Raw genomic sequence first — 17,948 nt, forward strand, 5'->3', positions numbered from 1 at the left:
ATATATATATATATATATATATATCTTCCTGACTCCCCTATGAGATCTGTCAGCCCTGTCCTTACAGCACATCTGATCTCCACAGCCGTCATATAATGTGATCATCTCTCAGAATGCGTCCAGTGCTCTCTGCATGTTATGTGGCCGGTGCCTGGGGTCACCCTGCATACTAGATAATAGAAGTATTTATTGGGGACAACTGACATTGCTGAGACGTTCTGTGGTTGGAGACGTGATGAGTTATGAGTTCAGGATCTGTTCAGACTATATTCTTGTCGCTATTTTCTCAGATCAGGAAATCTTTTCAGTTGCTGCTTGGTGCAGGCCTGGACTGACAACACTTTCTAGAAGGGTCTGTAGGCATAATGTATGTATGGCAACAAATAAGTAGGTACAATGTAGAGATAATCTGCCAGGAAAGCAGCTGAGATCTTTATGGTGACTCCTGAGACTTCTGCTCAGACTATCTGCATACATGGGATCATACCAGAAATCATGAAATCACAGATCATGTACTCAGACATTATATAGTTAGAGATCATGTACTCAGACATTATATAGTTAGAGATCATGTACTCAGACATTATATAGTTAGAGATCATGTACTCAGACATTATATAGTTAGAGATCATGTACTCAGACATTATATAGTTAGAGATTATGTACTCAGACATTATATAGTTAGAGATCATGTACTCAGACATTATATAGTTAGACATGGAATTAAAGTTCATGTAGTCAGAAATAATGGAGGCAGAAATGATAAAAATCATTGGTTATGTAGTCAGTGATCACAAAGGCCTAGATAATGTAGCACATATAATGAAATCTGGGACCATGTAGTAATAAATCATAACATCAGGGATCATGACATAAGGGAAAGTGTATTTCAAGCTCATATAATAAGAAATCATGTAGTCACGGATTATGGAGTCAGAGATCATGCATGAAGACAGGAATCATGAGTTTATGTAATTATAAATCAGGTAGTCGGGGATCATGAAGACAGAGATCATGAAGACAGGGATCACGAAGACAGGGATCATGTAGTCAGGGATCACGAAGACAGGGATCATGTAGTCGGGGATCATGAAGACAGAGATCATGAAGACAGGGATCATGTAGTCAGGGATCACGAAGACAGGGATCATGTAGTCGGGGATCATGAAGACAGAGATCATGAAGACAGGGATCATGTAGTCAGGGATCACGAAGACAGGGATCATGTAGTCAGGGATCATGTAGTCAGGGATCATGAAGCAGCCTGGAATTTGTTATAAGTGGGATACAGCAAAAAAAAACAAAAAAAAAACAGAGTGGCCAATGATTGAAGTATGGCTTTATATGCCTGTTGTATACATCAGAGGCATGAACATAGTGTTAACCCTTAGTGAGATCAGACACACTGACCTTCACACAAAAACACCAACGTCCTCTGGAACAATGACGGCTACGTCTCCCCTGCTGCCTGGATGACCATGACTGCTGGGACATTAATAGAAGTCAGATCAGGAAGGATAACATGCTGATACGGGGGGGGCGGCTAATTTAGAAATTGCTCATCTCCACACCATGTTTTCTTGTCCAGTTTAGATCATGACCTCCCATTATAATCCTTCTCGCTGCAGTGGTCGGGTTACCAACCTTTATGTATGTGCCTTCTCTGTTTGTTTACAACACATGATCCAAATAATTATGCGAAATATCGAATCGGGTCAACTGTGCGTATTAATCCCAGTGAAGGCACCTAGAACTGATTGTTATGGTGGAATACGACCCAAGCACTGTGATACACGATGTACCTCATTACCAATAGGGACCATATAAATCCCAACTTGTTAGAGGCTCTGATTTTGATTTTAGGCATCTGAGGGTGGAGAGATGTAGCAGAGCTGGGTTTGACATAGGGAAACTTTTATATCTTTATATTACTTTAACTTTATTTAAGTAAGTATTGGTCTTGAATATCACAAACTTTGTAATAAAGGGGAATTTTTTTTTTTGCCAGAAAGTTATACAGATTTGTAAATTATTTTTATTTAAAAAAATTCAAGTTTTCCAGTACTTATCAGCTGCAGAAGTGGTGTAATTTTTCAGTTTGACACAGCGCTCTCTGCTGCCACCTCTGTCCGATGTCAGGAACTGTCCAGAGCCGTAGCAAATCCCCATAAAATAAAATGTCTACTGCTCTGATCAGTTCCTGTCATGGGCAGAGGTGGCAACAGAGAGCACTGTGTCAGACTGGAAAGAATACACCACTTCCTGCAGGACATACATCAGCAGATAAGTACTGGAAGACTTGAAATTTTAAATGAAAGTAAATTACAAATCTATATAACTTTCTAAGACCAATTGATGTGAAAATAAAAAAACAAAAACATTTTTCTCCGGAGTACCCCTTTAAGTGCACTCTACATCATAGATTCTATTACACTTTAATGTTCTGTTTGTAGTTCTTTTTTTTCTCTATATTTTTACTAGAGGCTTTTGGACATTTAAAAACTATGGTCTTTTTAGCCATTAAAACTTAAACGTGTTTGTAAAAATTTATTTTTAAGACAAACTGGTTAAAAAAGTGGTTACAGTTACAGTTTTATTAGCTGAATCAGCAAATTTATCGATGATTGTTTTATGCTGATTTTTTTCCCTCTCATATGGGCGGAGGATTTTACAGTGACAACAAAGGAACACATTATTGTACGAAAATCTGATCATTCTAACTGCCTTTTCTAACCATAAAAACAGTTTTATTGGCATTTTATGGCTAAAACCAGCAAAATTTTATTGTGTGTGAACGTGACCCTATTAGATACAGTCTACATAAGGCTACATTCACACCTTCCGTAAGTTTGTCTGTAATTGTGGATCTGCAATTACGGACAAATTTATGGCCCATTGATTTCTATTGGGCTGTTCACACTGTCGGTAACCTGTGTTTTGTGGCTCCGCAATAAATACTGACAAGCTGTGGTACGGACCATAATTGCGGCACAGATTGTCTCATACAAGTTTATGGGAATGTCCCTACCTTTAGCGGATCCGTAATTCTGTCCAGACTCGATGTTCCGCACAATTATTTGGATCAAGTGCTATAAACAAACAAGAGGCAGATAAAACCCGACGGCCACAGTGAGAGGGATTATAATGGGAGGTTATGATCTAACCTGGACAAGAAAACATGGTGTGAGGATGAGCAATATCTAAATCAGCCGTCCCCTGCAGCATGTTTCCTTCCTGATCTGACTTCTATTAATGTCTGTATATTCTTATTGCATCTCCCATGAGGAGGTCACCATCAACATCAAAACATGTCGGGAGATCTTGGGTAACATATAACAGTTTATAGCTGTGGGATTACTATTATGTGGATAAATACTATTGCATAAGGTTACATTTCCTTCAGTTTATTCATTTCTCCTGCTTGATACTGCAAGTTTAGCAGATATAGTGTAACCTTGGGGTAAGAGTAACTTGGATTGAAAGCATTTTGCAAGAAGAGCTCACAGTTTTTCAAAGTTGTGACTTGGTTTAAGAGTAGGGATGGTCCGAACCTGCCGAGGTTCGGGTTTGTACAAACCCGAACTCTCGGCAATGATTCCCGCTGTCTGCCCGCTCCGTGGAGAGGGTGAATACAGCGGGAGGACCCGCTGCACGGAGCGGCCAGACAGCAGGAATTTGATGTCGAGCGTTCGGGTTCGTACGAACCCGAACCTTGGCAGGTTCGGACCATCCTTATTTAAGAGCATTTCTTTGGTTTAAGAGCTCCCTGTACTGGGTTGGAGGGGGAGTGGGGGAGGGACATTGTCTGCATAGCGGGGTCTACAGCCCTGTACTCTGACCCAGGAAGTCTCCCTCACCTTCCATAGCAGATCCACTTCAGGATGGGGCTTGCATCAGGGGACAGGACTGTGGAGGTAATCTCTTTATAGCTGTAACTCCTCTCTCCCCGGACAGAGAGTGCTGCATGTATGTGCCCACATCTGCCCTGCTCATTCCTTCCTGCTCCCTGCAGTCTCTGTCAGCCCTTGTGTTTCCCATCCTCTCCATTCCTGCTATAAAGAAAGGCTGCACGCGACCCTCGTGAGCGGTAAGCCGCCATGACGGGGTGTCCAGCCATGAAGGGGTTAAAATTGGTAGAAAGGAAGTATAACGCGGGAGTTGCTAGGGGAGGGGTAGGGGAGGGCACAAGGAGGGGACAGAGTTTACTTAAGGGACTGGCTCTCTCCTCATGGTAACACTCGGGAGGAGAGAGCAGTGTGAAGAGTGTCAGGGAGATTGGCAGTTAGGGAAAGATCTGGCCTACCATGTCTCTGGCTGCCTTGCTGGATCAGCTGCGGGAGGCGGCCGCTTCGGCTGCAGACCGCGGCTTGTTTGAAGAACAGATTCGGGCGGCGCTCCGTCCGGTGCCGTCCGGCGATGCTGGCGGGGGATCCCTGGCCCGGTCAGGTGAGGGTTCTGGTGCGGCCGAGCTCCAGATTGATCCCCTCTCCCCCTCCTCCCCCCCTCCCCGCCAGCGGAGCTCCCGGCGCTCCCGGCCGCCGACACGGCTCAGCCCGGAGGCGGGCGTTAGAACCCGGCGACAGCATGTGAGCCCCTCCGGGGACCCTACAGGCCAGGCTCCGCCTCCTCCTCGCACCGGTCGCGGGGCCCGGCCTGGGAGGAATCCGAGGAAGCGGCCGGGTTCTGCGGAGCGGGGGAGGCTGAGGCTGCGGGCCCGTGGCTCCCCTCCCCCCTCCTGTCGTCCTGCACCTGCTGCTGCGGCTAGCTCCCCTGGCGATGATCCAGTCGGGGGAGGAGCCTGTCGCCCGCCCCCGGCAGGGGGGCGTCCTGGTACTTCGCGCTGGCCCACGGCCCGGGCCGGGCGCAGGGATGTCGGCCTCAATGCCATCGGTTCCCCTTCTCGGGAGCCACCGGGTCCCAGTGGGCCCAGGAGTGTCGTGGCGGCGGGGGGCTCGGGGGCCCCTGCTCCGGTCCATCAGTGCCGAACCTGCAGCGGCCAGCCCAGTTCTGCTCCCTCTCAGAGAGTGGTGGACGACGGCGCAGCGGCAAGTGAGAGCGGTCGTCATGGAGATCCCGGACCTCCGGCTGGCGGGAACACAGCGCCCGGGCAGCCTGGTGAGTTGTCTCTTGTGATGTCTTCTGTGTCTGATGTAATTAGGGGGGAGGTGGGGGGTAGGGCCCCCATGGTTGCTGGCCCTGGGGGGGTTGGGGGGGGGGGTGCGCCCGGTGATAGCGCTATGTGGCATGAATTGTTTAGTGGTTTTAGGGCATATTTGGCGGGAGGGGGCAGGGGGCCTGTGGGGGGTGCGTCGCCGGCGGTGGCATGGACTGACGCGGAGATACCAGCAGGGGGTAGGGCGTTGGAAGTAGGGGGTCCAGGGGGTGTGGCGGTTGCAGTGCAAACGGATAAGGATAGGGAGGTGGATTGGGTGAGGATGGATGATCGGGCTCGAGGGGAGGTGTATGTGTGTTTTGAGGGGCCGTTGGGGGCCCACCTGAAGCAGGAGGTGAGGGACAAGATTGGCCGGGATGAGTACGTGGAGATTTTCTCCCTTCTCCCGTTGGATAAGTTCAATCTTGACAAAGGGAAGCGATTTGAGAGTAAGAAGGAAGAGGAGGAGAAGCGCCGGTGGCGTCTTATTCCTCAGACCTTCTCTAATTGGCTCCAGGCGTTTGCGATCTTGGCCAGCGTGATCGGCGACAAGGCGCCGCAGAACTGCGCGGCTTTGTTTTGCTACCTGGACTCAATTGGGGAGGCTCAGCGTGTTTATGGGGGCCAGTTTTGGCTCCGCTACGACGAACAGTTTCGTCAGCGTAAGGCGGTCAGGCCCAGTATTCGCTGGGACCAAAAAGATATTGGTCTGTGGCTGCGGGTAATGGGTTCGGCGCGTTATGGTCAGCCCTTTCAGGGGGGGCCGGCTCGGCCGGCCACGCAGGACCGTCCGGACAGGCCTCGCCAGCGGGGAGCGGCAAGTCCGGTTTGTGCTGGCTCTTTAACGAGGGCCAGTGCAAATACGGGGGCGCCTGTAAATTCAAGCATGTCTGCGGGACTTGTGGTGGGACATCGCACGGCACGGCGCGGTGTTTTAGAAAAGGCAAGGGGCGAGGGGGCGGTAGTTCTGGTCATGGGGGTGACGCCGGTGAGGGTGGGCGCGATGCGACCGTTTCTAGATAGATTCCCGGATAGGGGGAAGGCGTTGTTGCTGTTTGACGGTTTTACTTGTGGCTTTGTCATCCCGGCCCCTCCTTATGAGGTGCCTTTCTCGTTGCGCAATTTGAAGTCGGCGTATTTGCATCCGCGGGTGGTTCAGGAAAAATTGGACAAGGAGGTGGCCATGGGGCGGATGGCAGGGCCTTTTGAGTCACTCCCCTTGTCCAATTTGGTTGTTTCTCCGCTGGGGGTCGTTCCTAAGAAGGAGCCGAATAAATTTCGGCTCATTCACCATCTGTCATACCCTCATGGTCAGTCGGTGAATGATGGTATAGACCCTGAACTTTGTTCGGTGGTTTATACGTCTTTCGACGCCGCTGTGGCATGGGTGCGGGACTATGGGCAGGGGGCTCTGCTGGCCAAGACGGACATTGAGTCCGCTTTCCGCCTGTTACCCGTACACCCTGACAGCATGAGGCTGTTAGGTTGTCATTGGGAGGGAAAGTTTTATGTAGATCGTTGCCTCCCAATGGGTTGCTCGTTGTCTTGCGCTTATTTTGAGGCGTTTGGTTCTTTCCTGGAATGGGCGGTGCGGGACCTGGCGGGCTTGAAGTCAGTCATTCACTACTTGGACGACTTTTTGTTCGTGGGGCCGCCCGACTCGCCCATTTGTGGAACTTTGTTGGGTACCATGGAGTGGGTTGCCGGTCAGTTTGGGGTCCCCTTGGCTTCGGAAAAAACAGAGGGTCCGGCGACGGCACTAAAGTTCTTGGGGATCGTGATTGATTCCTGTAGAATGGAGTGCCGGCTGCCGGAGGATAAACTTGTGGCCCTGAAGGCCGAGGTGCGGCGGGCGCAAGGATTACGAAAAATCACTCTGAAGGAGCTGCAATCCTTGCTGGGCAAATTGAATTTTGCCTGCAGGATTATGCCAATGGGACGAGTTTTTTGTAGACGGCTGGCGGGGGCGACGGCTGGGGTGCGGGCGCCTCATCATTTTATTAGGTTGACGGTTGAGCATCGGGACGATTTGGCTGTGTGGGCGGGGTTCTTGGATACCTATAACGGTAGGTCGTTGATGTTGGCCCCGGTGGTGGATTCAGTTGATTGGGAGTTGTTCACGGATGCGGCTGGGAGTGTGGGTTTCGGGGCATACTGCCAAGGGCAGTGGTGCGCGGGGTCTTGGCCGGGATCTTGGGAGCAGGCGGGTCTGGTGCGGAATTTGGCTTTCCTGGAGTTGTTCCCGATTGTGGTGGCGGTGGGTGTCTGGGGCGACAGGTTTAGGGACAGGAAAGTCAGATTTCACTGTGATAATGAGGCTGCGGTGTCTGCGGTGAACACTGGATCTGCATCTTCGCCTCCAGTAGTGCGCCTGTTGCGACATCTGGTTCTTAGTTGCTTGTCTTTGAATGCGTGGGTGGTGGCGGTGCACGTGCCAGGAGTAAAGAATGACATTGCCGACTCTCTTTCTCGCCAGCAGTGGGAGCGTTTTCGAGCCCTGGCTCCGGAGGCCGACGAGGAGGGGATCCCGTGCCCGCCACACCTGTGGACTCTGGTCTGTTGATGGTTGGTGGACTGATTCGGTCGTCTCTGGCGTCTGCTACATGGAGGTCGTATTCGGCGGATTGGGTGGTCTGGGAGGAGTGGTTGTGCGGTTGGGGAGGTGCTTGCTCTGATGGTGACAGGACTTTGGCTGTGTTGGGCTGGTTGGGTAGCGTGGCTGGGGGCGGTTGGTCGGTGGCCAGGGTCAATCGTTTTATGTCAGCGTTGGTTTTCTGGCTTAAAGTGCGAGGGTTGCGGGATATCACGAAGGAATTTTTGGTGGTGCAGGCTTTGAAGGGTTTTCGTAGGGGCAAGGTGCGCCCGGACTCGAGAAGGCCTGTTTCGTTTGCGTTGTTGGAAAGGATTGTGGGCTGCTTGGGGGGGATTTGTCGGTCGCAGGGAGAGTTCCTTTTGTTTCGTTTGGCTTTTTCGTGGGCTTTTTTCGGGGCTTTGAGAGTGGGTGAGTTGGTGTCTCCGTCGGGTAGTCGGCCGGGAGGCTTGTTGCGGGAGGACGTGGTGCTTGAGGATGGTCGGGTGTTGTTCTGGATTCGTCGCTCCAAGACGGATCAGGACGGACGGGGGCGTCGGGTTGCGCTAGGGGCAGTGGCTGGTTCGGCGGTTTGTCCGGTGCGGTGCTTGCGGGAGTTTTTGGAGGTTAGAGGTTTGCAGGGTGGCCCATTGCTGCGCCATGCGGGGGGTACATTCCTGTCGAGGTTTCAGTTTTCTGCCATTTTCCGGAAGTGTTTGGTTTCTTTGGGGTTGGACGGGTCGGCGTTTGCTCCTCATTCATTCAGGATCGGGGCGGCGACCGAGGCAGCGAGCTGGGGCCTCAGTGCTGAGGTGGTTAGGCGGATTGGGCGGTGGGAGTCGGGGCGCTATAGATCATATGTGCGCCCGCAGTTGGTTTAGGTGGTCTGGGCTTCGCTTATAGTTGAGTGACGCACGGCATGTTGTGTTTTTCTTCTCGTTACAGGTCCCCCCTTTTTAGTGTGGATTTTGGGCCATTCTTATGTGGTTCGGGGAGCGCAGAGGGCGGAGGTCAGGCCGGATGGTCGACAGCTCGGTTTTTCCCGAAATGTGGCGGTGCTCCGATGGTTGGGAAAGGGGGGCATGCTGTGGAACCGGGCGCTGCCAGACTTCCAGCGGTATGTGGGGTTGGATAGAGCCCCTGATGTGCTTGTGTTCCATTTGGGGGGGAACGATTTGGGAAGCCGTCCTTTCAGGGAATTGATCCGGGATATACGCTATGATATCCTGCGCTTATGGGTGGCTTGGCCGCACGTGCGGGTGGTGTGGTCGGATATTGTCCCGAGGCAGTGCTGGCGGAAGGCTCGGTCGGTTGAACGTCTGAACAAGGCCCGAGTTAAGGTGAACAGAGCAATTGGAGGTTTTTTGGCCCGGAATGGCGGTGTGGTGGTGCGGCATCTGGATTTTGAGGCCGGGCAGGGCAACTACTGGCTGGGGGATGGTGTTCACCTCAACGCGGTGGGCACCGATTTGTGGGCGTTGAGAGTTCAAGAAGGGATTGAGCGGGCCCTGGTCTTGGTGGGGGGCTCACATACTTGAGGTTTCAAGGTATGTTCGTGGTGGCGGGTGTAGAGGGTCCTTGGGGTTGGTCTTGGATTCTGATTTGGGGGTACATGGGTAGCAATCCTCTGATGTACTGGTATCATCAGGGGAAGTTCTGGGCTCCTGCCAGTGTGGTGTCACGGGGAGCGGTGTTATAGTTATGGTCAATACAGCCATCTGCTGAGCTTTATATAGAGGGTGTGGGGCCTTTGAGCCGGTAGCGGGCGGCTGGAGGTTTAAATTGATGGGGAGCAGATTGGTTGGGAAATTGGAGCCCCAAGGACCCCCTGCACATTAAGAAGGCTCGATATATATATACGTATCTAACATTACTTGTTTGGCCGTTGGATATGTATATATATATATTTATTTCTATATTTAGTTTTAATATTTGGAGTTAATGTTTGGTGCAATATTTTGTATGTTGTTTTGTTAATAAAATGGCTGCTGTGGCCAATTTTTTCCAAGCAGGTTTCTGTGTCTTATTCGGGGACGAGAGGGTTGGTCCAGCGGAAGGGGGGAAGGGAGGTTTCTTACTGTAAGGTAAAGGAATGGTCTGGGCTACCCCCTGTCATGTGCCTGCACTCACACTCAGCTGTACACACTGCTGCTACAATGTGCCTGCACTCCCACTCAGCTATACACACTGCTGCTATAATGTGCCTGCACTCACACTCAGCTGTACACACTGCTGTATAGAAAAGTATCTGTTACTGTCCTCCTGCGCAGCTCTGTGATTTTTACTTCCTGATTGGTCCATGCTGAACACACACCCTTCCCCATTGGTGTGACCACACAGACCTCTGACAGCAGCCCTGCTTCTCTATTCCAGGCTGTTGTAATACGCTACTGCATTATGTAGATCTGCAGTTCCATCCTGTATCTAAAAACTGCTGCTGTTCTTTCAACCTTATGCAGTTACTATAGATAACACACCACGCTGATTGCTATACTGCACAGTAAATTTTATTTAGAATAAAAAATCCTTATTTTTGCGGTGTGGAACCAATTGTCTGCATATCAGTGATTTCTTATGTTAAGATTTGCTTTGGTTTAAGAGTAGATTTGTATTACAAGCACCACTGTACTTTTATTCTTCACTTGAATTCACAGTATATAGTGTGTATTAGTCTGTTTTTAATAACGATTACTGCTTTAATAACAACTCCTGCTCATTATTGTCTTCTGAGAGCTGGGGATTTGCTTCAGCTCTCGACAGTTCCTGATATGGACAGAGGTGGCAGCAGAGAGCACTGTGTCAGACTGTAAAGAATACACCACTTCCTGCAGGGCATACAGCAGCTGATATGTACTGGTAGAATTGAGATTTTTAAATAGAAGTAATTTAAAAATCTGTACAACTTTCTGACACCAGTGGACTGTTAAAGGACAACTCCGGCGAAATTTTTTTTTTTTGGCTTATTTAACACACATTACAAAGTTATATAACTTTGTAATGTGGTTAAATACCCGGTCTGGCCCCCTTCCCCCACTTTCCGACCCCCGACCCCCCACCCCCCACCCCGGAAGTTAAAGAATATATACATTACCTATTACGGTCGTCACGGTCCTCTTCTCTGGTGTCGGGTGATGTCAGAGCTGGGGGCGGTCCGGGTCTTCTTCCTCCTCGGCGTCTTCATTGAGAGTGAATGGGAGAGAAAAGGCTGCTGGTGCACATGCGCACCAGCAGCCTTTTCATTGGCTGGAGCGCATCACATGGCTTCCAGCTTGCTCAGCCCTGATTGGCTGAGCTTGCTGGAAGCCATGTGATGCGCTCCAGCCAATGAAAAGGCTGCCGGTGCGCAAGCGCGCTGGCAGCCTTTTCTCTCTCATGGACCGGGAAGAAGGAGACATCGCTGGACGGCGGAGCCAGGTGACGGTGAGGCGGACGGCGGGCGAATGGAGTGGCGATCGTCACCGGAGGGATGGTGAGTATGGTGTCTGTGTGTGTCTGTGTTTTTTTTTTTGGGGGGGGGTCCCGCCGGAGTTGTCCTTTAAACATATTTTTTTTTTACTAGAGTACCCCTTTAATGAGAATTCAGTGGGAAAAAAATGCTGGGTCATTTTACATCTCAAGAACTCTGCGTGAAGTCAGGGTCATAAAGTCAATGGGTTCGCTGTTGGTATTCTATGGTGTATACCAACATAGCTTATTGACATTTTTTTCTCACATATACAGACAACATACCATGAAAGTTGACATAAACAGGGTCTTAGGGGGAATACAAGATTAGAGGAAAAAACTGTTACTTTCTTGCAAAAACAATGCCACCCCTTTCCCGAGGTTGTGTGCGGTATTACAATTTAGCTCCATTCACTTCAATGGAACTGAGCCGCAAAAAACACACCCAACCTGAGGACATGACTGTTGCTTTTTCTGGAAGAAAGTGACCATGTTTTTCTAAGTCTAGCTTGAGACTGCCTTAAAATTTGGGAATAATACCAGCGGCCAGATGTTAGCTGAAAGTCAATGGAAGTTTATGATTTGCCTAACTTTTTTCTGGTGTGGCTTTTTTCTCTCCTTTCTGGCATTTTTGAGGTTTTTTGGCAGTTTTTCCAAAATGCAGCATGGTGAGGGTGTGGCCTTTTTTTCCCCATAGACTTTACTAAGGCTGGGTTCACACTACGTATATTTCAGTCAGTATTGTGGTCCTCATATTGCAACCAAAACCAGTAGTGGATTAAAAACACAGAAAGGCTCTGTTCACACAATGTTGAAATTGAGTGGATGGCCGCCATTTAATGGCAAATATTTGCTGTTATTTTAGAACAACGGCTGTTATATTGAAATAATGGCCGTTATTTACTGTTATATGGCAGCCATCCACTCAATTTCAACATTGTGTGAACAGATCCTTTCTGTGTTTTTAATCCACTCCTGGTTTTGGTTGCAATATGAGGACCACAATACTGACTGAAATATACGTAGTGTGAACCCAGCCTTAATGGGCATGTTCTGGTCAACTCAAAAACGCCATTGCTGTGCATATGGATTTTTTTCTGGTGTTTTTGTACCCTTTTCGCCCAGCAATTAGGTTAAGTGATGGCCGAAAAAAAACACAAAAAAAAAACGTCTAAACCACAAAAAAGGATTATTCACACATTAAGTAAAAAACACCATGGAATAATAAACACCATGGGGGAGATTTATCAAACATGGTGTAAAGTGAATCTGGCTCAGTTGCCCCTAGCAACCAGATTCCACCTTTCATTTTCCAAAGAGTCTGTGAGGAATGAAAGGTGGAATCTGATTGCTTCCTTCCCAGGGATGAGTATGGGTCCCGGTTATGTGATAGACGCAGCTGCAGGGTTTATCACATTACAAGGAAACATTCAAGATTCTGGGTGAATGACAGCAAGCACAGATCCTGAAAGCCAAAGAAACAACATGGAATTTTTTATAATTTTTCTAGTTATCTTCCGACAGTGGAGCTGTATACCGTAAACTGGGCGTCTGTGTTAAAAAGGAAGAAAATCTAAGGTATCCTGCATGCCACAGCCGCACACATAGAAGACAATGTCCCAGCTCAGTATAACATGTATACGAGCCCGGCATAACATACACGTCTGTCATCCCGCCATCTAGCGTCATGTAGTGATGACCCCATAATACGTCTGCATGGAATCGTGAAGCACATGATTTACAGCTCCAGCAAAGCTGAGACAGCTGCACCTGTGGATTTATGACACGGCCTAAACATGGCCGCCAGTTGTAGGCAATCGCTTCTCACACGGAGAGATTTTCATCAGGTCTTTAATGCGGTTCATGAAGTTGGAAACAGGTGTAGAATCAAAAAACGCTACAGTACCGCAATGAAACTGCGACATGTGTGAACACAGCCTTATGCTTTCTCTAGCATTATAATATCAGTGCTCTCTGCTGCCACCACTGTCCATGTCAGGAACAGCCCAGAGCAGCAGCAAATCCCCATAGAAAACCTCTCCTGCTCTGGACAGTTCCTGACATGGACAGAGGTGGCAGCAGAGAGCACTGTGTCAGACTGGAAAGAATACACCACTTCCTGCAGGACATACAGCAGCTGATAAGTCTGGGAAGACTGGAGATTTTTTTAATAGAAGTAATTTAGAAATCAATATAACTTTCTGAAACCAGTTGATTTAAAAGAAAAATATTTTCACTGGATAACCCCTTTAAAGGAGTTATCTAGGATCAGAAAAATCAAGTTACTTTCTTGCAAAAAAAGTGCCACCCCTGTCTTCAGGTTGTGTATGGTATTACTGAGCTGCAATACCCCACCCAAACTGAGGACAAGAGTGGCGCTGTTTCTGGAAGAAATCTAATTGTGATTCCAATGCCTCTGAGGCGTGAGGTATTGTGCATTTCACGCCTTGCACTGTTATGGAGGACACCGGGCACCGGGGATGTCTTAGATTAATGGCACACACAGGTTACATGACACTGCTCTGGAATTTGGACAGACCTAAGGGAATCCCAGATTGAAAAGCAAAGCCAAAAGCGGGTCACTCCAGGGTGACATGTTACACGCTGGCCCTGCTGCAGGGTTATCCTCCCTTCCATTTAATATCTGCCATGACAGGACGGCAGGGGAAGAAGCAGAGGAGCGGGGATATAGGTGCAGTGACTAGAACCAGGCATATAGGAGCTGCAGGGAACCGCTCGCCTCTGCTATGACTGAGCCGAACAGCTGCTCTATGTTTGTCTATGGAAAACATGACATAAGCAAATGAGGCCGGCCTGCCTGTCTTATATATATATAGCAGCTCTCAGCTGAGAAGGGAGGATCTGGGGAAAGTAAAGGCTCTTGGGGGATGTTCACACTTACTGTTTTGTCTGCGGATTGTAGATGTGACCCTGTAGTTGTATGTATTATGCATTTTCGCTTATTTTTCCACTGGGTCCATAGAGCTGCTGTGCCTTGAAAAATGCAAAAAAAAAAAAAAAAGTAAAATAAACCAATAAATGGTCTAAACTTCAGATGGACTAGATGACAGGGGGTCAAACCTGGTGCCCTCCAGCTATGACAAAACTACAATTCCCAGCATGCTTTGGCTGTCTAGGCATGATGGGAATTGTAGTTTGGGAACAGCTGACAGGCCGCAGGCTTTACACCTGTGCGCTAGATTCGTCACTGGGATAAATGTGGCGGATTTAAAGTCCGCTCCTCTAAGTTTACACCAGAGACGGGGAACCTTAGGCCCTCCAACTACTGCAAAACTACAACTCCCATCATGCCTGGACAACCAAAGGAGATGATGGGAATTGTGTAGTTTCGCAACAGCCAGAGGTCCGAAGGTTCCCCATCACCTGGTTTACTGGTCTTAGGGTCCATTTACACAGAAAGATTATATGCCAAAGATTTGAAGCCAAAGCCAGGAACAGACTATAAACAGAGATCAGGTTATAAAGGAAAGCCTGAGACTTCTCCTCTTTTCAAATCCATTCCTGGCTTTGGCTTCAAATCTTTGGCAGATAATCTGTCAGATAATCTATCTCTGTAAATGGACCCTAAGAATTTGATAGTTTTAGTAATTTTTTTACGATGTTTTAATCTGTGATGTTTTCCCTTTGCAAATCATGTGACTTACAGTGAATCTGTACCGGCATGTAGCTACCCCCAAACCGCAGGTACTGCGTTGTAGACGCTGTGTCCGGTTTGGAGTCGGTCTTTCTCCCGGTGCTCAGTTTTGAAGAAAAACTAATTTTATTGCTGCAGCGGGACCGGGAGTCAATCTGTCGTGCCCTAGGCCTGTTGCGCCTCTCTCCCCGTTTCCATCCAGCCCAGGGGTGTGCTGACAGTGAAGGGAGGTGGGGAGAGAGGCGCTGCAGGCCTAGGGCACAGACGCTCTAGGCCACGACAGATTGACTCTCTGTCCCGCTGCAACAATAAAATTAGTTTTTTTTCAAAATACCGACACCGGGAGAAAGGCCGACCCCAAACCGGCCACATCATAAGGACCTCTACAACACGTTTCTCGCATTCTAAAATTTGTAACTTTTTTTAAGTCGAAAAAAATCATATGATTAGGCTTAGTTTTTGCTAAACTAAACTTAATTTGTAATGACAACGACAGCTATTTAGATCTTATCTGCTGCGGATCCGCAGCAGAAAATCTACTGCAAAACGGTGTGTGTGAAACTACTCTTAAAGGGATATTCCCATCATAACTTATGTAGTTAATCTTGTAGGACTCATCAAGTTATACATTTTTGCAAAAACATTTGTTAAGCAAACTTTCCTCCTCCTGATATGCTGCTCTTTCCTCCCATTGCTGACAGCTCACTGTCTAGGTTATTGACCACTACTCTGCTCTAAAAGCAGTGGTTTGGCTGATGTATATAAAGCTATAGTTTATATATATTGTACAGTATATATATATATATATATATATATATATATATATATATATTAGATATATATATATTATAGATATATAGATATATCTATATATATATATATATATAGATATACTATATGGGGAGATTTATCAAACATGGTGTAAAGTGAAACTGGCTCAGTTGCCCCTAGCAACCAATCAGATTCCACCTTTCATTCCTCACAGACTCTTTGGAAAATGAAAGGTGGAATCTGATTGGTTGCTAGGGGCAACTGAGCCAGAATCACTTTACACCATGTTTGATAAATCTTCCCTATATGTCTATATATCTATACTATAGCTATACATACACCTACCAGACCACAGCTTTTTTAGCAGAGTGATGGTCGGTAACCTAGACAACGAGCTGTTAACAATGGGAGGGAAAGAGTAGCATATCAGGAGAAGGAGGCAAGCTTGCTAAATGATTGTATTTGCAAACATGTATAACTTGACAAATCCTGCAAATATAACTATAATAGCTGAGAATAGTCCTATAACAGGGGTAGGGAACCTAGGCTCTCCAGCTGTTGCAAAACTACAACTCCCATCATGCCTGGATAGCCAAAGCTTTAGCTTTGGCTATCCAGGCATGATGGGAGTTGTAGTTTTGCAACAGCTGGAGAGCCAAGGTTCCCTACTCCTGCCCTATGAGAAATCCAGGCTGCAACTAGGCCAGAGTTTGTGTTCATTTCTATAACTTACCTCTATTTTACTTCAAGTAGATGAGAATATATCCAATCACAGAACCAGATTGGACGTTTCCACGTTGTAAAGGTTGAGCTAAAATAGAATGAGAGGTTATAGGTGCGTCTTATTTCTCAGCCGTGTAGTTATAATAGGAAACTGCAGCAGTCACAATCCTGGCAGCGAACAGAGCGCCCTCTCATGGGCTGATGACACATTGCTCCGCTACTTATACAGAAATGTATGGGCTGTGCCAACCTTATATACAGATACAGTGATGGCAAGTAATGGCACAAGCTACTGCCAGGCTTTAGGGCACAATACAGGATTTATGGAGTTTTACCATCTTACTCCAGTTATATCCATCACCACTGCTGCCCGCTATAATATACAGAAAGGCAGCTGGACAGTTCTGTCCCTCCAGCCCTAGTGGACATGTTTAACCCTTTTAGGACCAAGGTCTATTCTTCAAATCTTTATGTGGTTATAGCTCTGTGATGCTTTAACTTATCCTTGAGATTCTGAGATTCCCCCCTCCCCCCCAATACATGTCCCCACTTCATGAAAAAAAAAGGCAATTTTTTTCTAACTTTGAATTTTTCGAGGTCACCGTATTGGTTAAATCATGTGATAATTTTATCGCCATCGTTGTCGATGCCATGTCTGATGACAGGTATAAAACTGGGTTCACATTGGTCAACTTTTTAATGCAAAAAAAAAAAAAAAAAAAAAAAAAAGACGAAAAACAGTATTTGTGTGCATACGTTTTGATCAGTCTTTGCATTGACTGAGCTTGCTGCATAGAGCCTCCAGACCTACTGGTATATCATTTTGTACTTTGCAATAACAGGCTGAATTTTTTCATAAAGTACACTGCTAAACCAGGAAAAAAAAAATCAATGTGTGGTGAAATTGCAAAAAAAAACCCGCATTTCTTTTATTTAAATTTTTTTTTCGTTTTTACGCCGTTCGCCTTGGGGTAAAACTGACTTGTTATGTATGTTCCTCAAGTTGTTACGATTACAACGATATATAACATGTATAACTTTCATTGTATCTGATGGCGTGTAAAAAATTCAAACCATTGTTAACAAATGTAGTTCCTTAAAATCGCTCCATTCCCAGGCCTATAGCGCTTTTATCCTTTGGTCTATGGGGCTGTGTTAAGTGTCATTATTTGCGCCATGATGTGTTCTTTCTATCGGTACCTTGATTGCGCATATGCGACTTTTTGATCGCTTTTTATTACAATTTTTCTGGATTTGATGTGACCAAAAATGCAATTTTGCACTTTGCGATTGTTTTGCGCTTACACAGTTTACCATGCGAGATCAGGAATGTGATAAATTAATAGTTTGGGCGATTATGCACGCGGCGATAGCAAACATGTTTATTTATTTATAACATGGGAAAAGAGGGATGATTCTGACTTATTAGGGGAGGGGGCTTTTTATTGATAATAACACTTTTTTTTTTTTTTTACACTTATACTAGATGCCCCCCTGGGGTTAGGGTTATTCCCCCTGGGGGACTTCTAGTATAAGTACACTGATCTCTCATTGAGATCTATGCTGCATAGATATGCAGCATAGATCGATGAGATAGGCACATTGATTGCTTCCGGCTGCTGCAGCCGGAAGCA

The sequence above is a fragment of the Dendropsophus ebraccatus genome, chromosome 9 (genome assembly GCF_027789765.1).
Source record: "Dendropsophus ebraccatus isolate aDenEbr1 chromosome 9, aDenEbr1.pat, whole genome shotgun sequence".
Lineage (NCBI taxonomy): Eukaryota > Metazoa > Chordata > Amphibia > Anura > Hylidae > Dendropsophus > Dendropsophus ebraccatus.